The sequence below is a fragment of the Pteropus medius genome, unplaced genomic scaffold (genome assembly GCF_902729225.1).
Source record: "Pteropus medius unplaced genomic scaffold, Ma_sr-lr_union100, whole genome shotgun sequence".
Classification (NCBI taxonomy): domain Eukaryota; kingdom Metazoa; phylum Chordata; class Mammalia; order Chiroptera; family Pteropodidae; genus Pteropus; species Pteropus medius.
The window spans coordinates 979,274-1,006,392 of NW_024349799.1; the positions used below are offsets into that span (position 1 = coordinate 979,274).

Below are 27,119 nucleotides of genomic sequence, written 5' to 3' on the forward strand. Positions count from 1 at the left end.
AAATGAAAAAGACCTACGGTATCAAGTATGGTGAAGATGTGGAGAAACCAGAATTCATGTGAAATAGGAATGTAAATAAGTACAACAAATTTGAAAAACATTTTGGCTGTTTCTGAAAGTGTTAAACATACTCTTAACATATGACCCAGTCATTTTGCTCCTCGATGTTTACCCAAGAGAAACAGAAGCTTATGTTTATACATAGACTTGTACATGGATGTTCTTAGCAGCTTTATTTATAATAGCCCAAACTAGAAATAACTTAGATATCCATCAAGAAGTGAATACATAAAAAAATATGTTATATTTATGCAGTGGAATACTACTTAGAAATCAGAAGGAATGATACATACAACTGCACAAATGAATCTTAAAATAATAATGCTGAGTGAAAGAAGCAAGACACAAATAGTACCACTTTTATAAAATTCTAGAAAATGCAAACTGATCTAAAGTGACAGAATGCATATCTGTGGTTGTCTAGGGATGGGGGAGGTAGGGCTAGGGAGGGACAGGAGAAAGGAATACCGATGGGAATGAGGAAAGACTGTGGAGGTGACTGCACAGCTTTATACAGGTTAAAATTTGCCAAATTGTGTATTTACATACAATCAGTTATTGTGCTGTGTGTTAATCATACCTCAAAAAGATTTTGTTTTAAAGATACTATATTCATTCTTTATTGTTTAACTAATAATAAGTTGTAATTGTGATGAAAGTCCTTCGAATATGTTTTTGAGCTAATTTTTATATGTAAAATGTTTGTTAGGGAGGCACGAAAGTTCATGAAACCACTTTTTAAAGCGATTCTCTTTAAGTGATGTGCTGCGGTGTTACCATGCACTTACTTTTTGGTTATTATCTATGGAGTGTTAGCCGACCATTCTAGAGCACAACAAATTTCGAAATCTTTTTTCTTTCAATGTTATATAAATAATAGTGATAAACACTTTCCAGTGTTCACTTTGACAGAATGTGAAGACACTTGAAATTGGCTCGTTATCTTCTGACTTGTCCTTTCACATCTTCAGCAGGCAGTGTGCATGTCACAGAATTCTAAAAAGCAAACGCATTGAGGTGGTATCTGGCTGGTTGAATTCCTGGGAATTCCATGAAGTTTTCACACATACACAAAGGGGGCTTTTAGAAAGAAATTATAGATTTGTTTTCTGAGAAATAATTAACTGGATTTTTTTCTTTGATGCAAATAACATGGCATTTTTTGAAGCTCAGATGCAAAACATACTTCTGCACAGTAAGTGTTCTGGAGCCCTGGAAATTCTGGATAGCAGAGATTCTTCATAATATTTTTATCTTTAAGGGTCGTTGAAAATTTGGGAGGCTTTCCCCCCTGGTTTCTATTCTCAAGGTTAAATATTAGTTCAGAGATTGAATTTTCACTTAAAGACTATTCCACAACTTTCTTAACTGGTGTGTTTTAATCCTAAAGGTGTGAAATCGACCTCTTTACAATGTGTTTTGCATCCATTCTCAACTGATCTCCCTCAATTGCCAGTTCCTTCTAATTTTAGCTAAACTATATGGTAGCTGACATAGAATCTAAAATAATTGTATTGGTCACTTTTGTTGCATTTCAAAAAATATAGGCATTAAAAAGGTCTCTAATGGTAAAACAGGAAAATGGATACATGGATGTAAATGGACATTACCTTTCTGTTTCTCTCTCTTTAGTCAATCATATATATTTATGGCTTATCATGAGCACATGCAGTTAGAGCCAATTGGGGCAGATGGTTTGTCACTTTCTAAGATAGTTATTAAATGTCTTTCAGCCTTGACTGCAATGACTTTGGCTCAACTGACATCTTTACATTTGTTTGATTTTCAAATTATTTATATAAGTGAAGATCTTGCACAATATATACAGATATATATTAAATTATCTTACTCTTTAAAAACAATTGCCATTCTAAATATGTTTTTAAATAATTGTTTTGATAGTAAACTATAAAAAATGCAACATAAGTTTTATCAATTATATGTTGTACCTTATTTTTCAAGTCACAAATTATATATAAACCTTATTGGTGTTACTATAAATTAATTACTAGTTTTTATGTGTGAGTTGTGGCATAGGACTCAATGCTTGGTAATCTAATATTTTATAGATTTTGTTTTATTTTTGCTCTTGGCTAGAATGATCCAGATATTTGAAATATTTGTGGCTCTTTTAAAGGTCAAAACATTAAAAAATATTTACTTTGAGTACTATCAGAGTACAGTTCTACAGATAAGAAAATAAAGAACCAAACTGATCATTATCTAAAGTTTAAATTATAGCTAAGACATATTTGTATCTCCTAAACATTTTCGAATCTTTGTCTGGGATCTTATAACTTTTCACCTGGACTCTTGAAATATCCTTTCATTTAATTCCTGTTGTGCTCAGATTGTAGGGTGGCTCAAATTATTCCTAACCTCTGTTGGTCAAGCGCTGTATAATCCCCTCCCTTGAAAACCAATTGATAATCAAGATTATCCTGTTTGGGCCTGACTTAATCAGCTGAAAGCCCTAAAAGAGGTCTAGGCCCTCCCTGAGGTGAAAGACTCTCCCTTGCTGACTTTGAATAAATAAACTGTCACAAAGTGGCCATGTTGGAGGAGCCCGTGTGGCAAAGAACTGTGAGTTACCTTTTAGGAGTTTAGGGTGGCCTCCAGCAAGAAACTAAAACCCTCAGTCTTACAGCTGCAAGAAAGTGAATTCTGCCAACAATATGAGGGAGCTTGGAAGTGAATCTCTCCCCATTTGAGCCTCTGATGATCCAGTTGACACTTGGATTGCAACTTGGTGAGGCTTGGAAGCAGAGAACTCAGCTAAGCTGTCCCCAGACTTCTGATCTACAGAAACTGCGAGGTAATAAATATGTGCTGTTTCGAGCTGCTAAGTCTGTGGCAACTTGTTACCCAGCAATAGGAAACTCATACAGTCCCCTTAGCTCTAATCTCTTCCTTTTAATTTTTCTTTTTTGCTTCAGCTAGCATGGTCTTTCTAAATGAAAATTTTGATAGCTTCTCTTCTCTGCTTGAAATCCTGAATAATTTCGTATGGTCTAAAAGATGAAATCTAAACTTCCCAAGTGTGTTCAAAGTCTTCATGATTTGGCACTCACTTTTTTCTCTCCTTTTCACACTTTTCTACCCTGTGCATCCTGTGCTTTGATAATTGAAACCATAGGTGTACCAAACTCTCGTTCACGTTCATGCCTTTGTGTATGTCCTTTATCCTAGGTTTACTCATCCTCTCTACCCCTTAGTAGGCATTAGTATTATTCTCTAGTATTCCTGTTCTCCTACTTTTAGGTATACTTTAGGATGGCACTTTTCTTCTCCATTGAAGCTAGGTGTGCCCATGTGACTTGTTTTGGCAAATGAAAACAACACAAGTGGTAGAGACTTGAAGAGCTAATGTGCGGTTTACCACACCCCTTTTTCTTGCTATGGTAGCTGGTGATACTTCAAAAGGTGAAGGCTCTGTCATTCTGGGTCCCAGAATAAGGAGGCATGAATAGTCCCTAAGCCAACCTGTCAGGTTTTGTGAGCAACTATAAACTTTGTAGTTATCAGCCATCAAGATTTGGAGATTTGGGATTCCTGTGGCATAATTTATGTTATACCGGTTGATAAATCACTTCCTCTTATCAACATATACATCCTATAGGACTTGGCTCAAATGTCTGACCTCCCTAGAGTGAAGTGTTTTCTTCTCTATGTTCCAGCAGATCTTAAACACACCTTTTTTTCTCTTTAGTATCTGTCTCATAGATTGCTGTGAGGATTACTTGAGTAAATACATAAGGTTCTGGCACACTGAGTGCTCAGAAAGAATTAGCTATTATCACTATTATTACTTTATAGCACTTCTCTGGTTTAATTGCAATTACCGCTTAAATATTTGTCTTCTTTACCGAAGTCCCCACGGGGCAGTGGTGTTCGGCTGCTGCCGCTGAGGGCGCTGCCTGTGGGCGGCGGGGCAGCCCCTGTTCTGAGGCCATGCGCTTCTCCTCACTAACACGCTGGACTGTGGCGCTGTCATCGCGAATCCGGGCTGCGCGCGCCGGTGGTGGGAGATCCCGGGGCTGCTGAGCCAGAAGTTCAACCCGCTGTGCTCCGAGAGCATGTTTGCAGTGGGCTGCAGCACCAGCCTTTTCCTGCACTACTGTCACCTCTGGTCAGACCTCCTGCTCCCCGCGTCCTGCCTCCTAAATATCCCCAGGAGGGTCCCCGTCGACCAGCTGGTGGCATCTCCCATGCTGTATGTCTGGTACTTCTTGGGTCTTGGCTGCCTAGAAGGCCAGTTTCTAGGCAAGAGCTGCCAGGAGCTGCGGGACAAGTCCTGGAAATTCTACAAGGCTGACTGGTGCATGTGGCCTGCTGCACAATTGGTGAATTTCTTCTTCGTGCCACCCCAGTTCTGAGTCAGCTACATCAATGGCCTGATGCTGAGCTGGGACACATACCTTTCCTACCTGAAGTACCAAGTGCCAGGCCCCCTGATGATTCCAGGCTGAGTGGCCCTGGGCACTGTGCAGACTGTGCCTAGTCTCCTGACCAGAAGCTAGAAAGGACAGGACTGACCTTCAGCTGACTACCCACCCGGGCAGGAAGGGGAACGGTTCCTGAGCCAGGCCAGGCCAGGGTCCTGGCCCGGATCCTGGCCCAGATCCTAGCCCCACCCTGATTCCTGGGCACCTGGCTGAACTGCCCCTTCCAAGCCCACTACCAGGCCTCAGTTTCCCCATCTGTAACACAACCATGAATATGGATAGTCATCCCCCAACCCTTCTCACTGGGAGCTTCAGTGACCAGTGAGAGAGATGTCCCATCCTCAGCAATGGGACTCAATCAGCCAGACAGCCAGTTGCAAGCCCCAAACCCTTAACACTACTGTGGGCTGGGCGCTGGGCCCTGGGACCAAGGCTGGGGCATCTCCAGTCCCCGTGGAACAGAGCCTGGCCTGGAGTTGGCCCCCAAGATCCGGAGCCTTAGGCTGTGGCCAGTCTCATCCTTCTATCATGGATGTAAAAATTCCATTAAATTCTCTGTAATTGAAAAATATATATATATTTATCTTCTTTTAGACTACGATCATTTGGAAGGCAAGGACTATGTCCTCTTTTATCATTGTATCATAGACACCAGGCCTAGCGCCGAGAACTTAGAAGGCACTTACTAAATATTTGCTAATAAATGTATATTTAACATATACCAGAAATCTTTATTCCTAAGTTTCTTCATGTAGAATCATACTCCCAATGAGTATTTTTGTAACCATAATTTATAGGTGGTATATATGAGAAAGTTATGCTTTTCATTATTTTCATTGCTGTTGAATAATGAAGTTATTAGATTACAATATTAAAATTTTTAATATTTTAAATTTAGATATTAAAATATTTATTTAATATTTAACAAATCGATATTTACCACTAATATCAACATATCATTAATCATCGATATTTATAAATTAACATTTATCATATAAATTAATATTTATCATATAAATTAATATTTATTTTAATAAGTTAATGCTTAATAAATGAATATTTAACAATGTTTTGTTAACTTTAATTAATAAGACATTTATTAAATATTAATAGTAAATATTTAATTAAAATAATACTAGAAGTCTACTTCTCCTTTTTCATGGAAATTATGTAATAATTTTTACCACATGCCTTAAGTTTCATAGTCTAATTGTAAGTAACATTAAATAATATTGTGCGTTTTTAACCATTTGAATTAAAAAATATCACGTTTCTGTTGTTATTGTACAAGAAATTCACTAATGTGTTTAGTGTTCTCAATATAACATTCTACAAAGAAAACTGCTTATTTAAAGAGGTGTTAGAAGTGAAAAGTACGTCTTATGTATCTTTCCTGCCAATATCACAATTACATATTTTCTGTCTCAAAGAACCAAACATTATCTCTATTAAATCTAGATGTACCATTTTTTACATATCCTTGCATCTTTAAAGGTAGCTTCCCAAAATGATCTCAATGGATTATCTTTAACTCATTCTAGAAAACCTGTTCAATCATTTCAAATGAAATTGAAATCTAGTTAAAACTAAGTATCCCTTTAGAAACAGAAGAGAAGAGTGAAGATTAAAAAAGAAAATGGTCCAAAATGTGACTCATTCCTCTGGTTTGAGATTTTAAAGAGACATGCAAGGGAGGACAGAATATAGATTTTCATTTCATGGTGAGTAAAACATTACCTTAGTGGGAAAGTGAGTACCATTTTGCATGAAATACTGCAATTTCTTGAGAGAGTAATCTAAACACTTATTTGGATTGTTGTTAGCAATGTTCATCCCAAGTTTATTCAAAACATAGCTCCTAATCTTTTCCCAAACTTTTCATAGAACTGTAATGATAGAGTGAGAAAAATATTATATTAGAACATATTTCCTCTGCATTGTAATGATATTCCCAACTATCACGGTTTATTATTCTAGTGAGACTTATATTAATGTAACTGAACTTTCGGTCCTTTTTTCTCTCATATACCATGCCCCCAAATCAATTAAAATACTCTGAAATATGAATTGTGGTGAATACGTATTTGGAATTGATTTTTTTCTTGTAAAATGTTTTAAAAGTTAGAAGTACCCTTAAATGGTTGGGCCAACTTTTCATCTATTTAATTTTTAGAAGAAATTAAAATACTTTATTATGACTTTTTTTGATCACTATTTTTCTCTTTGTAAAGTGGGAATAGAGCTTATTGCTACCATAACCAAATGTATTAGGATGAATATTTAAAAATATGATTCTTATAAATTCTTAAGTAAGATGATTTAATAAAAGACTTTTCTTTATAGATCTGTTATTTTCATACCAGGAGTTTCCAGATTAAAAAATTCATATGTAGAATTTTCAATTAATTATTTATTTGCATATGTAATGACATTTGATTATAATGCCACTGTCACTAATATTTTCTGATGCCATAGGGGTTAATACCAAATATTTAAAAATCTAACTCTTAACAAGTACTGATTAGTAATTGGTTTGTGTATATAGCACTTACTGTACTCATATGAACAATAAAACAAGAATGTAAGCAATTTCTTTTGGAGAAAAACTGACTTCCCCCCGCCAAAAAAAATCATCATAGATGGTGGAACTAAGTATTTTAATTTCATCTGGAAGTTAAATAGATGAAAACTTGGCCCAACCATTTAAGGGTACTTCTAACTTTTAAAACATTTTACAAGAAAAAAAAAATCAGTTCCAAATACTTATTCACCACAATTTATTTTTCAGAGTATTGTGATATTTACTTTCTTTCCTATAAAAGTAAATACTGCAAAAGAAAAAACCTTTTATAAACAAAACATAGCTTGTCTCAACTTTCTAATTCATAACAACATGTGCATTTTCAGAGGTATAAATTGTCAGTCATGACAAAACTATCATTTTCTAATAGAGGGGAAAAGGTCAACATCATCACTATAACAATCCCTTCCATAGTATAGTGTGTATGATGTACTTGGATTTGAGAGTCAAACAGATCTTGGCTTCTTCCCTGGTTTCTCCTTCTTGCTGTGTGGAACGAGAAGTGTCTTAGTTGTCTCTCAGTCTCAGGTTTATCATTTATAAAATGGCAATAATAGCATCTATCTCTCAAGGTTGCTGTGAGGTTTAAATAAACCCTTATAGAACATACTGCATGGTACAGGGCAAGTAAGCACTTAATACCTATAACAATTGTTATTACAAGTGTAGTACTTTATACTTTGCACTTTACAAAGTCCTTTCGCGTACAGCCTCTCTTTTGTGATAATTGGCTCCTGGATGACAGCACAAATTTTATTACAGAACTATATGAGGGTATTTAATAAACATGATTGCTACTAGATTTGTCAGATGAAAAAGCAGCAGATTAGTGGTGGCCTGAAGCCTTTGGTAGCCACCCTGACATTCAGTCTTGGCCATTTATGCCTTTAATCTTTTCGGTGATCAGCAAGTGTTAAATTCATTTTAAAAAGTACTCTGTGGCCTCCAACCTTAAGAAGATGAAAAATGGTTTGGGGAGCAGCTAAAAGCCCCAGATTTTACCCGAAGGTTGAGAGTTTTTTTCTATCTCGGTCTAGATGAAGTTAGGTTCTTGCCTGAAGGAAACAGGGTAATACTGGTAATAGCCTCAGAATGACCTATGAGAACACTCTACTTTAGAAGTTGTTTCCAGAGGCAGATAACAATTGTTGCCATTCTCTCCCACCAAAACATGCTGGTAATAGTGATGGCCAATTTGCATACTCAGCAAAGATAGTGATGGCCAATTTGCATACTCAGCAAAGATGTCTGAGTTGCAACTGAGCTACTTGACAAATTTCAATTTTTTTCCTGGGGATGAAAAATTGTTCTAAGAGCCTTCTGAGAAAAGGAGACATATGCAGAACCCCTATTATTCCATTCTAATTTATGCACATTGTTATTTATGAATAGAGCTTCCTTTTAATAAGGTGTTTAATTTAAAACAGAACTTGTGACTCTAAAAACTCCCAAAAGCACAAACTTGAAACATACACCAGTTAGGGGGATTAAAAAAGTCTTTCAATCACAAGGCTATCATTGATTGTACAGCATCTGAAAGAATTTTTTATTGTTTTACAGGATAATTAAGAAAACATTATGGAAAATGGCTCCCACTGCTAAATAAAATCTAATTTCTGTTTTCAGAATTACAATTTTTGTTGTTAAAAGTTCTACCTCAATGAATGTATTTTTAATTTTTGAATAAGATAAGTTAGAAGAGGTCTTTGATTTGGTTGTTTAACAAGAAATCTTATTTGGAAAACAGAAAAGTAAAAGTATTTCTTAGTTTCTCATTCCTTTGAGGTGATTTCCAAATCTGAAGGCATGACATGACAAAAAAAATGGAAAGAGACATTAAATAATTAAGTCATAGGAAAGAAAGCACTTAAATGGAGTCATCAGTAAATTACTATAACCCCAAGATTCTTAATCTTGAGGAAAAAAATGCATGCAAATAATGCTTTAAAGGATTTATTAATTTTCTCTCCTAAACTAAAAGTGTTTTATGCAGTCATTCTGAGGTAATATTAGAGGTATTAGCAAAAAGGAACTAGTTTATTTTATACTTCATGGGGGGAAAAATCTTTACATTTTAGAATAGCATTCTGTGATTATTTTTAATGGGAAAATAAAATATAGGTGACTTTCTCAAGAATCAATATCCTCTTTACTCCATTCGTGGTGTTTTGCCGGCTGATTAATTTGCAGAGGTTGGGTTTGACTGCTGCTGAAGTAGAAAGCATTATAGATTCTCTGTTATTCTTCAATCCACTTGGCTGAGGTCTATGGTTCTATCTCTATGTATTTATCTACCTTTCTACATGGTGCTTAGTACTGTAGCTCTGGGCCTCTCCTAAACATATTGTGAAAATCTATTGTGCTGAATTCTCAAGCCTCTTGCTGTGAATAGGTAACTACTCTTCTTCTCCCACCCCCTCCCCACCCCCACCTCCTAGGAGAGCTGTTCTGTTAGGTAAAGGTAAGTGAGCCAGACAGAAACAGGCATTTTAGAAGACAGCTTTGTGTGTATATGAAGGATGTAGCCAGCTAATTTTTGAAAGCAAAAACAGGACGCATCAAAGGTCATAAATTTTATATAATTCATATAACAATTAAAGAGGAAACTTGCTCAAAAACTGTGTGATATTCTTAAAAGGTTGAATAGAAGAGCTCAGAATTTCCAATCTTTCATGCCCATGGTGTACTGTCTTGGTTATGGTTGTTGGCATTCAAGCAATTCTATGTAAATATTTTTTCAGTTTTTAATGAACAGTAATTAAAATACGTATATCATCAAAATTCTCTAAACTCTCTTTTCAAAAGTTTAAGATAGAAAAATGCTGAAAAGGGTGATGTTTTCTGTCCAGTCTAGCTAGAAATGTTTTTGATACATCACTTCTTTAATCAGACATTTTTCTATATTTTAAATATTTGAATATTTAATTAATGAGATTATTGTAAGTCCTTTGACTTTTAAATGTAGGTATATTTGAAGTTGCATAAATGTGTGCTTGAAAAAACTGGTTAAAGTTTGTACAGCTCTAAAGTTTGTTTAAATAAAAACTAGGTCAAGTATTATCAGTTAAAAGCCTTTCAATGTACTTGAACCATTTTTTAGTCACATGATGTTAACTTATTCTACAGCTTGTTAGATTGTCAAAACCATGTTAAAAATACAAACTCTTTAAAAGGATGCCCTTTAGAAAGATAACTCATTAATAAGCTAAATATATTCCTAATGCAGAAAAAGTGCTTTAATAATAATGGTGATCTATAAATAATAAAAAATTGAAAAATTCTTTAATTGGTAGTTGTGGAAAATATTATTCAATTCATTATAGTTTCTGAGAAATAAATATAACATTAAATACTTTAATGTAGTCTATGTATAAAATAATCTGAATTCTTTCCCAGAATGAAATTCAGAATCATATTGGTGAATAAAAACCATTATTGCTACTGCAAACAGCTACTTAAGAAATCTGCTCCCAATTAACCTTAAGACAAGTGAGAAACCATCTTCTAAGAACAGACACATTTATTTCTGTAAATATGTAAATTCCTCAGCATTTCTACAATGTTGAAATAAACTGTTTGCAATCTATATTTATAAATTAGAGTTGGGAGCAATTTCTTTATCCTTTACAAACAGCCTTGACTGCCTACTCTGAGTTCAAAACTGCCTTAAATTGTGTCATTTTTTTTTTTTTTTTGTATACAAAAGGCATTCTAAAATTGTATTATGCATTTATTGTGCTGGAAGAATGACCCTTGCCATGCTTTGTTTACTGAATGTCAAATTTTCATTTGTATTACAGCTGTGTACCATAGCAGTTTCGGTTTTGTATGAAGGGTAACTAATGCACAAAACAGTCAAACCACAGAGCAGTAATTAGTCTGGAAAAGATCAAAGTGTGCTCTTCTAAATCCAGCCAATTTGCTCTGGGTGTGCAAAACCAATAGTCTTTCTTTTGCTAAGGTCTCTTATTAATTTTTGCTTTCGTTTGTTGCAGAGCAGCTGCTTTACTGTCAATCCAACATCCTGCTTTAAAAAAATCCATTTTGATGCCACAAATGCAATTTCAATGGGTTTAGGAATAATAACCAGATTTTTTTCACCCCACTTCTAGGAGATAGAAACTTGAAAGTTTTCAGCATCTGTAAAGTGAAAGAAAGCAACATAAGGCATAGCACTATTTGGATTTATTGCTCTAGAAAAAGCTGATGAAGAGCGAACTGTAGATATTTCTCTTTTAATGCTTTTAACCAGCTCTATCCTTATCACTATGTGTCTATTGTTCTCTTCTTCATTTGAGTTGTTTTTCCCTTAGGGTCACATTGTAGTTTTTCATAGAAAATGAATGATCCAAATTATTAATTAAATTCAGTCCAGCAGAAAAAAACCCTTACACTAATAGTTTATACATCTCAAAATGAAACAGTAAAATAGATAGTATCACTGGGTATTTTCCTGATGTAATTATTATTATTTTTACATGAGTACGGAAATGGCAGTTGAAGATGATAAACTTTATCCCAGCAGGTAAGTGAATAAAACTTGTGAAGGAGAAAAGAGTAAATATCATAACTTAAAAAGTGAAATATAATCTTGGAGAATAAATTTTAAGTGTAGTGTATATGTTTCTCTCTCCCCCTCTCCATTTTTGTCATTTTTCCTCTCAATAGTCTCTTTGGCAAAAAATAAAGAGAGAAATAAACTGGCTACTTCATTGGTTCCTAGTAATATGGCAGCTTTTCTGTAATTTTTACCTTGAGGCCTGCTCAAATATTTATATACACATATATATTTATATTTCCTAGTAAACTTCTTATCCAAGCAATGAATATTAACATGCATTAGCTGAGTACGTATATTTTTATGTCTCTAGTGTTGCAACAATTTTCCTGGCTTTACAACAAACCATTTAAATTTGATTCTGAGATAGAGTCCACTCCAAACATGTGCCAAATATTTGTTTTAGTGTCAATATAACTAACCAGACACTAAAATACAGCCAAGCAAAACAAAAAGTGTAATGATACACAGAATTAGCATAATGAAAAGAAGCACATGAAAGTAATTTACAATAATTGATTCATAAACAAATATGTAATGTCCACAAAATGATGAAATAGGTTTGTTCTGAAAATGTTTTCAATTGAACAGGAATTTACTGCTTTTGAAAAGTAACAGAATGATTACATGGAAAAGTTAGGGTATATCTTTCTTCATGCAACAGGTAACAAATCAGGCACTAACTCCCGATTTTACTCTGAACTAATCATGTCATACCAAATGAACTTGAGCTTCAGAATCCTTCATCCTTTTAAGTTATTTGATGTCTTATTAACATCATTTGTTACCTCTAGAGCCTTTATGATGCATTCCATTCTTTCTTACTCTTCATTATTTGAGGGGCTAACTCTGACGATGATAGTGTGATGGGAATAAAGTTACTAGCGATGAAATATATTTAACCTACATTTACAGCTGCTATTAGATAAAGTCTTGAGGTTCAAATAAAATCTCACTGATTACCTCTCTCCACCATCATATAGGACTTAACCTGAATCTCTCTATAAGACAACTTGAAACATGGCATTTAGCAAATAAAATGGCCTCAAGGAATGTGTGCACAATCTCATTTAGAAAATTCTGAAAATGTTTGGACTGAGATTTTCAAAAATGGTATCACAAAGAATGAGAGATTCTAGAAAATTCAATAATTTCTCCTTCCCCCCAAAAAGAAGAGAAACCAGTTTGCAAACTATAGATTGGTGGTATCACTATCAATTTAGACTAAATTATTGAAGGGAGGTTCAGGAATTCTTGGAGAAGTAATTGTCTCTGGCCAATGCAGTAAGGCAAGAAAAAGATATAAAAAATGTAAGGACTGGAAGGGAAGAGACGACAAAAAACTTAAGACAACCAACAGACTATTAAAACTAATGAAAGAATTCAGTAAGTTTGCTAGATAGAAGTCCAATACTTACAATGGCAAAAATATCAGCAGAATTATTCTATACTTGCACTAATCAATTTAAAAAAATATAATGAAAAATCTTACGCCTTTCATTGCAGTGACAAAACTTGAAGTACATAGAAAGTGACTTAACAAAATGTAGAAAATACTCACAGAAAAATATTAGAATTCTATTAAAAGAGACAAAGAAACTTTTGTCTAATATGCTCTCAGCTTTTAGAGAAGAGTTTGAATCATGGAAAGCACTGAAGCAATATTCATTGAATGGATGAATGAATCTGAATAAATGGAGAGATATGCCAGTCTCATAGATGGGAAAGTTAACATTGTAGAGCCCTCAATTCTTTGTTTGTTCGCTTTCCAATGCAGTTTCAATACGGTGGGGGAGGATGTAAGGAGAATAAATGGGATTGGAAATGTGGTATAAGGGAGAATAACAACAACAAAATGTAAACATGAAATAAAATAGTGGCCATGTACATACTGATGATGATAGGGTGCCATGAGCCTATAAATTCAGTAAGAGAACCCTGTGAGGCAAAAAGAAATAGCACAAAAATTTCAATTAATAGAAGCTAGCAAGTGATGAAATAAAAGTGAAAGCTATGGCTGATGTACTTGATAAAGAGCGTCATCCAAAGAGAGCTCGACAAACTGATGAATGGGTTGACTTCAGCAAGATGAAATGAGATAAACACAAGGAGAAAGTCTAGTTCCTAGGTCCAAAAATCCAATGGCAAAAAATGCAGTATAAAGAAAAATACCTTAACAATAGCATCACATGTGAAAAAGATTTAAGAGTTTAGTTAATTTTAGACTCAGTGTGAATTAACAGGATGATGTAACTGACCCTTCTCCCTTCCCAAAATAAAGAAAAGTAATCAATTTTTTGGGTGTGTTAATAAAATATAATCATATAAACTAACAATTCTCAAGTCTGTATTTGTAAGCCCAGCCTTCTGACATTAATACTTACCTCTCATAAGCATCTCAGATTTAGCACGTATCTTGGCTTTTTCTTCTAAGTCCACTGGTCTCCTGGTATTTTCTGTCTGGAAGCTCTTAACTTGGTGAGTACACCCCTACCAATGAAATTACTTATACTCCAATCCAGAGAGTCAAGTCATCCTTATTTCAGGTCTTTCCCTGACCCTCACATGCAGTTGGTTTTCCAAGTCTATTCACTTTAGCCACTGTTCATCTCTCTCTCCATTGCTATTGTGTTGATTTAGGCCTAATTATCTCTACTCCACTGTCAAATAGTTTCCTAACTTGTCTGTCTCCAAACGTCCATGACTATCTACACTATTTCTAGAGTATGCATTTGAAAACACAAATCTGATCATATTATTTCTCAGTTCTGAACCCTTTGATAGGTTTTCTTTCAGTTTTCCCATTGTCTAGGTGCCCTATTCATAAGAATATTTGGAGCATGCATACCTAATATAAATATACAAAAAAATATATAATATAAATAAATATTTATTTATTTCATACATGGTAAAATATATACAAAACAGAAATTTAAAAAGGATGAGATGCAATAAAAACTAATTCATTCAAAATATCATTTATTAATAGAACAAATACAAATAGCTAATCTATTTTATAATGTGTTTAATATGCTTCATTATTTTTCAAAAACTTGGCTTAACATTTTTTTGATATAGTGATTCAAAATTCAGTTAATTTTGATCCTTGCTTTTGAATGCTACAGTGGCTAGACATAGGATACCTCAAAAACAAATAGAAGTGCATCATTGGCTATAACTAAAACAACTTTTATTTTTCAGTCTCATCCATCAATTATTCAAATCTTTTTTCCCCTGAAATTTGGCAATGCATTTCTATCTCCATAATTTTAATTAATTGTTTTTGTGAACTAATTAAAAAGCATTACATTTCAATATTTTTTAACCAAAAAAAATCCACATTGAAACCCTTTATTTACAAAATTTTACAACGAGTCAAAAAATTTTATTTTCTTGCTTTTAAGTGTGCAGATATGAAGACAACACTTTCACATTGTTTTTGGTAATGACATTGCATAGTAATGGAAACATTGCCGTTTCAAATATGCTCTGTACACACATGCTTCCTTTGAAAAGTAGTTGCTTTCTGATTCATTGTTAAACTCTCACCTTTATTCTAAAAAGACAGAGGAAGTCCGTTTGTTTGTTGTTTATTAAACACAAATTTTTAAGAGCAGTTTTAGGTTAACAACAAAATTGAGAAAAAGGTACAAAGATTTCCCATATACACCCCTCCCCGACATACCTCCTTTATTATCAACATCACTTACCAGAGTAGTAAGCTATTTACCAAAAATGAACCTACAGTGACACATTATAGTCACTCACAGTCCATAGTTGACCTTAGGGTTCATTCTTGATGTTATACATTCTATGGGTTTAGACAAATGTATAATTATACATATCCATCATTATAATATCTTACAGAGTATTTTTACTGCCCTAAAAATCCTCTTTGTTCTGCCTATTCATCTCTCCACCAACTCCCTTCCCTGGCAACCACTGATCTCTTTATTATCTCCATAGTTTTGCTTTTTTCCAGAATGTCATATAGTTGGAACCATACAGTAAATAGCCTTTTTAGATTGACTTCTTTCACTTAGCGATATGCATTTACTTCATGTCTTTTCATGGCTTGATAGCTCATTTCTTTTTAGTGCTGAATAATATTCCATTGTCTAGATGTACCATGGTTGATTTATCCATTTACCTACTGAAGGACATCTTGGTTGCTTCTAAATTTTGGCAATTATGGATAAAGCTGATATAAATATCCTTATACAGATTTTTGTGTGGACATAAGTTTTCAATTCCTTTGATTAAATACAAAGGATCATGATTGCTGGATCTGATAGTAAGAGTATATTTAATTTTTAAAAAAATCACTAAACTGTCTTCCGAAGTTACTGTAACATTTTGCATTCCCACCAGCAATAAATAAGAGTTCCCATCACTCCACATACTCACCAGCATATGGTGTTGTTCCAGATTTTGGCCATTCTAATAGCTATGTATTAATGTCTCATTGCTGTTTTAATTTACATTTCCCTGATGACATATTATGGAGAGCATCTTTGCAAATGTTTATTTGCCTTGTATAGGTCTTTTTTTGTGAGATGTGTGTTCAGATCTTTTGCCCATTTTTCAATCAAGTTGTTTTCTTCTTGTCTAGTTTTAAGAATTCTTTCATATTTTGGATAACATTTCTTTATCAGATGGTGTATTTTGCAAATATTTTCTTCAGTTAGTGGCTTGTCTTCTAATTATTTTGATATTGTCTTTTGCACAGCAGAAGTTTTAACTTTTAATGAAATCCTGCTTACCAATTATTTTTTTTTCATGTATCATGTCTTTGGTAGTGTATCTAATAAGTAATACCAGGAGGTATTACTAGGAGTTTTATAGTTTTGCATTTTACATTTAGGGCTATGATCCATTTTGAGTTAATTTTTGTGCAAGGTCTATGTCTAGATTAATTTTTTTGCATGTAGATGTTCAGTTCCAGAACCATTTGTTGAAAAGACTATTTTACTCCATTGTGTTACCTTCGCTCCTATGTCAAAGATCAGTTGACTATATTTATAAGGGTCTCTTTCTCGGTTCTATATTCTGTTCATTGATCTATTTGTTTATTCTTTTGTCAATACCACACTGTCTTGATTACTGTAACTTTATAGTAAGTCTTGAAGTCAGGTATCATTAGTTCTTCAACTTTGTTCCTCTCTCTCAATATTGTGTTGGCTATTCTATTTTTTTTTTTTTTGCCTTCCCATAAAAACTTTAAAATTACTTTGTTAGTATCCATAAAATAACTTACTGGGATTTTGGTGTTCATTTATTTAAAAAAAAATCTGCTAGGTAGTATGCTAATGGCAATCTATTTGCATCATAGAAAAGGTAAGCAAATTTTGGACATTTGTTTATTTGTAAAAGAAAAATATGTAACTCTTTTTAAAATATACAAGTTCTTTGCTGAAAAATAACAAATCTCTATGTAATACCTCAGACTTTCATATTTTTTTTACCTCATTGAAAGGTGATTTTAAAATATAAAGATATGGACTACATTTTAAAGACTTTGTTTTTATGAAATTAATACCATCAACAAAACGTTCATCTAAGTTCACCATTTTGCACCCTAATTTGCCTAGATGATGTAGGTAATGATTTTACTATGGTACTAAATTTGTCACCTTATCCTAGGACTTCTTTATCCCCCCTTTTCTTTTACTCAGGTTTGTATTCATACACAGTAGTTTTTTTTTGTTTAACATAGTGGCTTAAAACATATCAATACTAATGAGAATATTCACTCTCCATTACATTTTACTTTATTAGCTCCCGAAAAAGTTGTTTTTCGATTTCCAAACACAAAGAAAAGCCTGCAGATAATTTGTGGACCATTTAATTCAGAGCCCCTGATTTTTGTGAAATGAAAAGATTAATATGGCTGACCTTTAACCTGTGGCTGGGTACAGCAAGGGGAAATTCTCTACACAGGGACCTTTGCTGCATTTTGTGGCATTTTGCATCCTCTTTCTCTTAGAGCTTGGGGGAGAGTGCCTGCACTAATCTTTTCTTCTGCTGCCACTGGCTCCCAGATTGGGTGATGCCCCCGCCTGTGGACACCTGAAAAGCCACGCTGGCCTCTAGGTGCTCAGCAAAGCTACATCGGGGATTATGTATTTGAGGCAGTCTTCAGCCCACCACCTGCCAGCTTGTATCATGCCCTGCACTGGTGTAATCACATCAAGTCTTAGGAAAAGGCCAGCCTGACAGAGGTGAAAGAAGCTTTGAACAAGTATGGCCCTGCTAATGTGGAAGACACCACAGGAAATGGAACTACACATAGTAAAGACTAGGGGTCTCCAACCCGTGGGCCGCAGACCAGTACCAGTCCCTGGCCTTTTAGGAACTGGGCCACACAGCAGGAAATGAGTGGCGGGCCAGCCAGTGAAGCTTCATCTGTATTTGCAACGCTTCCCAGCCCTAGCTCACTGCCTCAGCTCTACCTCAGATGGTCAGGTATTAGATTCTTATGGGAGCACCAGTCCCTGTTGCCAAAAGGTTGGGGACTACTGGAAAGATGATGACGACATTGATCTCTTTGGATTTGATGAGAATGAAAGTGAAGCAGCAAAGAGGCAAAGAGAAGAACACCTTGCACAGTATGAGTTAAAGAAAGCCAAAAAAGATCTGCACTTGTTGCCAAGTCTCCCACTTGATTAGATGTGAAACCTTGGAATGATGAGACAGATATGGCCAAATCAGGCGAGTGCTTCAGAAATACTCAAGCAGAAGGCTTGGTCCGGGGCTCTTCCAAACTAGTTCCAGTGGAGTAAGGAACTAAAAACTTCAATGATAAAGTTGAAACAGATATGCTGAAGGAGCGGATCACTGCTTTTGTGGACTGTGTACAGTACATGGATGTGGCTGCTTTCTACAAGAGCTAAAATCCATTATAGATCATTGCACTTAAAGCTTTGAAAGACAAAAAGAAAGTTGTTTTTTCATGCGTTTCATTACTGACGCAGAGTCTAACAAATATCAAGAACAGAAACATGTTAGAAACATCTACAGTTTTATCCGACTGTTTAGCAAAATAAGGGGTGGCAGAAGTGAGAAAAGGAGGAAGGAACTGATCCAATAAAGGAGTTGTTACCAAGTAAGTTCCCACTGTGAGCAACTGGGACTCAGTCCTGCTGGAGAGCTTGGAAGATAGTGCAGAATTTTTCTAATTCGTTCTACTTGAGGAGCAGTAAATATTCTCCACCTCTCACCTGTCATCGGCAAGACATCAATCAATCCTGGCCTTCCTATTTGGGTTTCTAGAGCCCTCAGGTGGAGGGATACAGCTGTTGCAGCAAGATGCAGTGTGCTGGCGCAAGGACAACCTATGCAGAAGGTGTATGTACTGGATCACTGCATCATCTGCTAAAGTCGTTATGCAGGCCTTCAGAATGCTTTCGGCCATGTTTTCTGAGACAGGAAAAACAAATATTTTTAACCAAAGTTAGTACTTTTAAGTAAAAACCCTGCAAAAGAGGCTTTTATCAAATTTGGTAAAATGTTATAAGTTCTTCATATTCTAGATGTAAATTCGTATCTTAAATAGTCTTATATACATATATAAATGATTTGAATGTATTGTTACTATTTTTACCTGACAAAGAGAAATTATGCAATTATACAAGGAGTAGAAGGATCAGCTCTGCCTTTGTTTTAGCTCTTATTGTGCTTACCCTATTGGTATTATTGTCAGTTTAGGGTCTCTTTGAAGAGATCTTTTTTTTCAGTCACTCGTTTATTTTATGAGGGTTATTTACTTAAAAGTAGAAAATATAATCCATATTATCACTTAACTAGGCACCTTAAAGTACAATATATTTAATAAAAATAAAATGAATAACAGAGTGATGGCCAGTGAATAACAGGATGGTCCAACCCTCCACTTGGTATAATTCCCATTTTTCTTTCAGGATGCTTTGCTAGTTGTGTATGACATGTTATAGTTTCGCATTTGAATCTGTTGAGGATGCCAGTGTCAGTTCAAATGAAATATTAGTGAAGCTTAATATTTTCCAAATTCTTAGGTAAAAATTAAATAAAGTAGAAGTTCTCATATTTTTACTCCGGTGGATACTCTTGTACATCCCCTGTGGTTTCTGGACCCTAGTTTGGAGACCACTAGACTACAGGACAAAGTTCAGATGCTTTAGCATGGCATACACAGTCTTCCACCATGTGGCACTTGCCTGCTTCTCCAACCTAAACTCTTGCTTGTATGCTTCATACCCTGCTTTTCAGTTATAGTGAACTTTTTGGAGTTCCCTGAATTTATCATGTTGAATCGTATGTCAGAGATTTGCTTATACTGTTGCTTCTTCCCAGAATTCTCTTTCTCTCTAGACTACCTGGTAATATCTCCCCTCTGAAACTTTTCCTGGGCCTTTCCCATTCCTCAGGGAGCATATGTATTCTCAGCCTTAGCCCTTAGCCCTTTCATTGAACATATTTGCTAACATTCTTGGCTCCTCCTGTAGATAGATTATTGTCTCCCTGAAATCAAAGATGTTATCTAATTTATCTTTGTATCTCTAGCATATAGCTCAAAACAGGCACATAATCATGATTTTTGAATTAACAATAGAAGTGATAGTTCTATTGTATACTGTATCAGTCAGCCAGCATAGAGGATTGTGTTTAGCTCTGGCTGCCTCTTGAAGAAGGACTTGGAAAACTGATGTGTACTTAGAGGAAAAGAATTCCAAACAATGTCATGAGAGCAGTTCTATCCTGGGCCCTATGTACAGAATAGCAGGGAAGAGGGATTTGGTTTTAATATAAGGAAGAATTATCTAACAATTAGAGCAGCTTGGACATAGGATGAATGGCTTTTGGGAATGGCGAGTTTCTTGCCACTGGAGGTACTGAAATAAAGCCTGAATGGATAACCTCCTTGAAATGGCTGAATGAGGGCTTAAAGCATCTGGAGTAATCATGATGAGTGGAGAAGAATTTAGATAATCTTTGGATTGTAAACAATCAAGCCAAGATTTGAAATCATTTGATAGGTCTAGTGATTGGTCTAAACCTTAATAGATAATGCTTAATAGATAATTTGAAGTAAACAATTTCTCTGTAATTCAGAGTCTCTGGATCTAGATAAGACACAATAGTAATGCTACTTTACCTTCTGAGTCAGGCTAAGTAAGTCTTTCAGCAAGTAATGATACTGTTATTTTTCTTTGTGAGTGTAGCTGTGGACATCTCACTTGCTTCCTCTTTTCATCTTAGAAGAAGGCCACGTTCATCCTGCCTGACCATGGATTTAAAATTTATAGCCTGAGAGTCTATAGCAAAATGATAGTATCTCTTGGGATTTGGAACAGAAACAGTTGTCTTAATCTTCTACATATTTAGGGCTGCCTGAGACAGAATTTTAAAGTATTGAATCAATTAAACTTAATTCAGGAAATGAATAGTAAGCATATATCACAGATATATATAACATTGCAGACACTATAAAATAATCTAATTATAACACCCTTAAAGGGTATGAATCTTATAATATAGAAACTGAGGCTCAGTGAAGTTAAAGGGACTTGCCTAAATGCAGTATTATGGTCTTGTTCAACTAATTGGTTTCAGAACTAGACCATAATCCACATCTAATTTCACTTCTGTGGATTTCTGCATTTTACCATGCTGCCTCAAAATAGAAGATGTGGTTCCTACCTCGAAGACTTTTGCAACCTCATAAAGAGATAAGATATATCTACAAAACAATTAGAGAATAACAAAAGTAAAATCAAGTGCAATATGTGTTATACAGTTAAGGAGTAGTTTGGAAAGTCAACAAGGTAAGAAATCACAGGCTAGAGGATGTGGAAATTTTTATTAAGAGCAACTTTGAAAATAGCTCTGAAAGATAATTAGGCTTACAGAATTTTTCTTTGGGTCCCAAAGTGCATGTTGCCTTTGTCCACATTTACCAGTGCCTTTCCTTCTCTTTTATTTCTTTTTAGTTTAGTTTTACTACTCTATATCATACTGGCCAATAGGATGTAAGCATCTAATTGCAGCAAATTCTTATACATTCCAAGTGACTCCCACAAAAACAGGTTGCCATGGTAATCAAACAAAAAGGAACTAGAAAACAGAAGCAAAGTATTTACTTAATGTCTAATAGGCTCTCTGCACGATTTTCATTAAACCTGTTGCTGGCTTTCTTTTAGGTTTGGGTGACAGTCACTGCTGATTTTTTAAGATATTAAAGACTGAAACTTTATCAAGTCTTTTTACATAGAAAATTATACTGAGCAGTGAAGTCATAGCTATTGATTTTTTAAAGATCTAAGTATTATTTAGAAATATTGATTTATTACATAGATTTAACCCAGGAACTTCCAACTCTTGCTAGTGAAATTCAGGAGAAAAGAAGGTCATTTGATGATGGTAAAAGGTCATTTAAGAATATTACAAGAATGGGAGGTAACAGTAGATTTGAAATAATTTTGTTAAAGGCTATGCTATTTATTTTTGCCATGTCGATAAAAATGTAGACTGACCAGGTGGCATAGAGACTTCACTGTTAATTATTTTATGTATAAAATCTTTAATTAATAGACTACATAATTAATACAATCTGTGTCCTAGCTAGTTTTAATCCTTTGGAGAAGATTTTGATGGTGAAACAGAGAGCCATTTAGGCTCATGAAACATGTCTAACATTTTCTGCATTGGGGAATAGACCCACTCCCTTCATCCCTACTATTGTCTTGGTACCTCTTTGAAGTGCAAAAACATTAGAACTTCAAAGGCCATCCAGGAAGATGGCATCTGCAGCTGATGGCAAACTCTGGAGGTGTAGACAGATAAGCAGCATGTCACTAGGTGGTAGGTTTGCTAGGGATCTTGGCACAATTGAGTTTTCTTTAAAAAAAAAAGCCAATTAAAATCTGTGTACAATAAATTGCTTCATCTGGCACTTGCTTTTAAAAATCACAGTCTATGTGTATCTGGCAAAAAAGTGATTCTGCAATATAAACGTCATTTGTAGGGTTAGAAAAAAACTGCACGCTTGTTTGGAAGCTTAAAAAGCAGGAGGGAAAAAAGTTATTTCATAAAGAAGTAGATTTTCCATGGAATGTTGCTACTCTGTGATATAGATCCACTCGTGTGTGTACCTGGAATTAGCTGTATTAAACTAAAATACATTCTTTGAACCTTTCTATGCTAATTCTTTTAATCTAGCAGCTGAGTGTGACATTCTTGGAGCGAAATTTTTCTTCAATGAAGGGATTTGACTTTTAGGAGTAGAATCAACATAATGCCAAGCTAATCCTGCTCTAGGGTCACAAGGAAGAAAGTTTAAAAAATACAATACAATTTTTCTATGTAAAGAACACTTGTTTGTAATAATGACAACAGTAATAACAAAATACATAGGAGAATGTTCATTATGTATGTTTGTATTAATGCCTCAGATGTGATCTATGCTATTTTTCTCCTTTGCCATGAATATCTAATCTCTCTACCTTGCGAATTGGGCTTTTTATGTGAAGGATGGTAATACAGCCTTCAACAGGATCATCAACATATTGCTACCATTGTAGCCACAGAGGAAGAATTAGAGTCAATGTGATGGCTAATTCCTATTTGGACTGTTTCTATGTTGCAAACTCCTAAATCAGTCATTCTTTGGAAAGGAGGTGATAGGTTTGAGTGAATTTTTAGTTAGGACACAATAAGAACAAATGTCCTTGAGTTTCAGCCTAAAGGTTAACAGAGGCAGATTTTGCTCTGAGAAGGGTTAGGAGATATATTCCCATGCAAAAGTCCATGAATATGATATCTAGTACATGCACAGAAAAGGGCAGTGTTTAAGAGCCTGAAGGCAATATTTAAAGAAGCTTGTAAAGAGTTCTTTACTGAAGTTAGGGAGATTGGTAATTTTGTCTTCTTCTATCTCTAGTGAAAATGTAGGCTGTTGATTAAAAAAAAAAAAAATGATTTCTGCTAAATTCTTTCTGATTTGTCCCACAGCAGCATTTAAGTGCTTGGTTTTCTAACTTATGAAATGATTGACACTGACTTTTCCTCACTTAAGTAATATTCATTCATTGTTCCATTTCTGTCCAGTGAGCAAAATACTAGTGATTTTTCCTGGGTGTAGTCTTAATTAATAGTCTTAATTATTTGAAACATTTATTTAAAGTCTTCAATAAGTGGCCTAAGGATAATTTTTAAAACTACTCCCTTGTCCCAAACAATAACAAACTCCACAGCATCCTTTCCTTGATTGCATAAAGGAGCTAGTAGACCGACCTCAGCTGCTTTCCATTTTTTTTTTTTTTTCATTTGTCTGGTGAGCCTTGTCAATAATCCCTTAAGTATCTGAAGGAATCCCTCCCTTTCTTTGGCTTCCTCTCTCCCACAGGCCCATTATCTCCATTAGCCTGCCTTAGAGAAAGAAGAGACATCAGTGACATGGTCTAACTTCTCTGAAGTCAAGGATGCCTTCAAAAGCAAAGTTTAGGTGGCTGGGGGAGGGGAACAGAGCAGGAGACAACAGGGAGGAAGGAAGGAATTGTAAACAAAAGGATAGCTGGAGATTGAATCTTTCTTTTTGAGCATTCTGTGGCGCCTCTTTGGAGGCAGCAAAGAAAGTAAAATCCAGAGGCATCTTTTAAAAATGCTGTTTAAGGTTCTGACTTTTTCAGGTGATCTGCCTAGGAAATAAAGATGAGAGGAATAATGCAAGCCAGGAGGCCATGTACAAACCCAATCCAATTTTCACTTACTTTTGTTATTTTTTAAAAGGGATGATAACATTCTCTATTTGGCAATTATACCAGAGGAACCAAACTGGGCAAGCTATAGCATCACATGATTGCAGTTTCCTGGACCAAGGTCTAAATATCCTTGAATGCTACCCCAGTTGGAGTGCAGGCTCTATAGACATCAGTCCCGACAAGAAGCTATAGATTAAAAAAAATTTTTTTCACTTTACACCTTAAATAGCTTTGGGTGAAGTATGATTAAGAAGGAGGAAAATTATGGAGAGAGAAGACAGGAATTTTTTTCTTGATTGACTAATTTGGATTTCATTTTTTAAAATTAGCAAGTTGTTTCTTTTACTAACATGTAATGCAAATATTTTGTTTTCTTAGGGACTTGAGGACAAAATTCTACTTCTGAGAACTAGAAGATTGAGGATGAGTTAACTTTACTATTTAAAGAAATGACTCTTTTTCTGAGTATAAAAATAATCCATGTCCATTATAAAAGATTAGGGAACAATAATGAAAACGCCATGAGGAAAGGAGTTTGTTTCATTCAGTCATAGTCTCAGTGCCTAGAACAGTGCTGGGTACAGGTATCGACATGTTTAGATCTCAAAATATCCAATACTGAGTGAAAAGAGCAAGTTACAGCCATGTGATACATCACTTGCAAAGATGTAAAAACTCAAAACAATACTACATTTTGTAGTAAAAGTATAAACACATCATTGGGAAGGCTGCACACTGAATTCATCAGAGAGCCCTCCCCCTCCTCCCCTTGGGAAGGAGGGGAAGGGGCCTGGGAAATGAACAAGATGGGCTTCCAGTTTATCTGTAATGTTTCTTCTTGGGTTAAAAAACTTGACATGATAACAAAATGTTAACATTTATTAAACTTGGGTGGAAAGTACAAAATAATTAGGGGAAAGAAATACATTCTACATTACATAAAAATCATGACAATTTGCAAAATCTCCTTTATGCTTTACAATTAATCTTGCCTGAGAAAATAGTAGAAAGAACTGACTAGAGTCAGGAAATGAGGGACAGTGAGGAAGAAATCTTCTTTTATGTGGCTGAAAAGGAAAAAGAAAAAAGATTTTTAGGCTAGCCACAAATGCTAAGAGATCTGCCACCTTTCCCTCAGGCTCAGGAACCACTGACCTTGACTCTTAGTCACCGTAAATCCTTCATATGTGTGAGCACCAGAGTTGTGTGAGAGTCACTTTGGGGATGAAGTGCTAAAAGAAGACTCTTCTAGGACAGCTGTTCAGCACCAGCTGCTGTTCGGCCACCAGACATGAAGCCCCTGAAAAGTCCCTGTGCAGGGACTGGACAGACAATATAGGATCCAGAGAATTCCCTCCACAAAAACCATCCCTCTTCAGACTAGATCAAAACGGTTCTGGGGGCCTACTCTGTATTTGGGAGCTTCCCAACTTTAGCACTCTGGAATATTTAAAAATCATTTCTATGTAGGTTGAGAACCATTTATTATGTGTTTATGCACCCTGTGCTTTGGATTCTGTCCCCTAACAAAATTACAATCTTTTAAAAATAGCTGAGATGATGCGAAGTCCTACAATTTTTTGTGTGTGTTATTTTTGATGTGGGAGTGGAAAAGTGGTTTTGAGGGAACTGAAGAACTAAAGTAGTTTTCGTACATGCTGACTTGTGATGGGCAACCAAGAAGAACGTTGGGTGCTCCTGGAAGGTCAAAGTTGTCATGAGTATGAGCTATCTCTGCAGACTGTTACCAGGATTTAAGGGTTAGAAATCCGGGAGGAGGAGGTATTAGTTCATGTCGATGTCAAGTTTAGTGATAATTTTGGATTATTATTCCAGGTTAATTTGTGGAACTACTGTATACTTGTGAATAATTAAAAACAAAACAAAACAAAACAAAAAAACAAAAACAAATAAAAACAGAGGTCTTAAAGTAAATTTAAAAGTAATTATGAAAATCCTGACTTATTGGTTCTTTTTATGTTTCTTCTCAGATATATCTATTTAGAAGGAAAAAAATCGGGAGCTGCTTGATTCTTTTCTTTTTCCTTTCATTTGCTCTGATTTTTGGAGGGGATACAGGGTGGCTGCAGAATTCATAACTGCATAATTTACTTGGAATTCAAGATGTTTTCTTAAGAGAATTAGCAACATGGTGCCGTAATGTGACATTCGTTTTGCACATTCAAAATATTCCTTTGCTGAACTAAAGTGTCCTTTTAATGTTTTGGGGGTGATCTCTGAGACAATGCTTTATCTGCATCTGTACATCTATGATAAAAATAAAAGAGCTTTAAGAAAGTTTCTCTGGAGGTTTAAACCTCAGAATAATTGGAAATAAACCATGCTCATTTCCTCTCCCATCCCGAAATGTCTTTGAGCTTGCGCCAGAACCAGAAAGAGAAGGAGGCATATCTGCACATTTATCTGGACGCTGGAAGCTGGAGAGAAGATTGAATTGCCAGTGAACTTTGCACTGTGATTTCGTATTGAAGTGGCTGCATCTGTGCCACCTGTTGATGGCATGATTGGAGCATTAGTCCTGGCTCAGCCTCTGCACCATTGATAACTCTGCTTAACATCACCCCAGGGGAGGCTTTATTGGAAGCCCAGTCACTTTGCCTCGGCAATGGTGTACATTGGCGCCCCATTCAACCCTTTTTTCTGACATTAGCACATTTGAATGGGCCACCAGTGAAGCCATTCAGTGAGAACATGCAACCGGGGTTTCTGGGTGGCCT

At 35.3% G+C, this 27,119-nt stretch overlaps 2 pseudogenes; both read left to right on the top strand.

Moving 5' to 3' along the window:
* Window positions 1-2,778: 2,778 nt before the first annotated feature.
* On the top strand, window positions 2,779-4,580 carry LOC120621128 (mpv17-like protein 2; annotated as a pseudogene).
* Window positions 4,581-4,835: 255 nt separating this feature from the next.
* LOC120621129 (elongation factor 1-beta-like) lies at window positions 4,836-18,537 on the top strand (annotated as a pseudogene).
* Window positions 18,538-27,119: the final 8,582 nt, after the last annotated feature.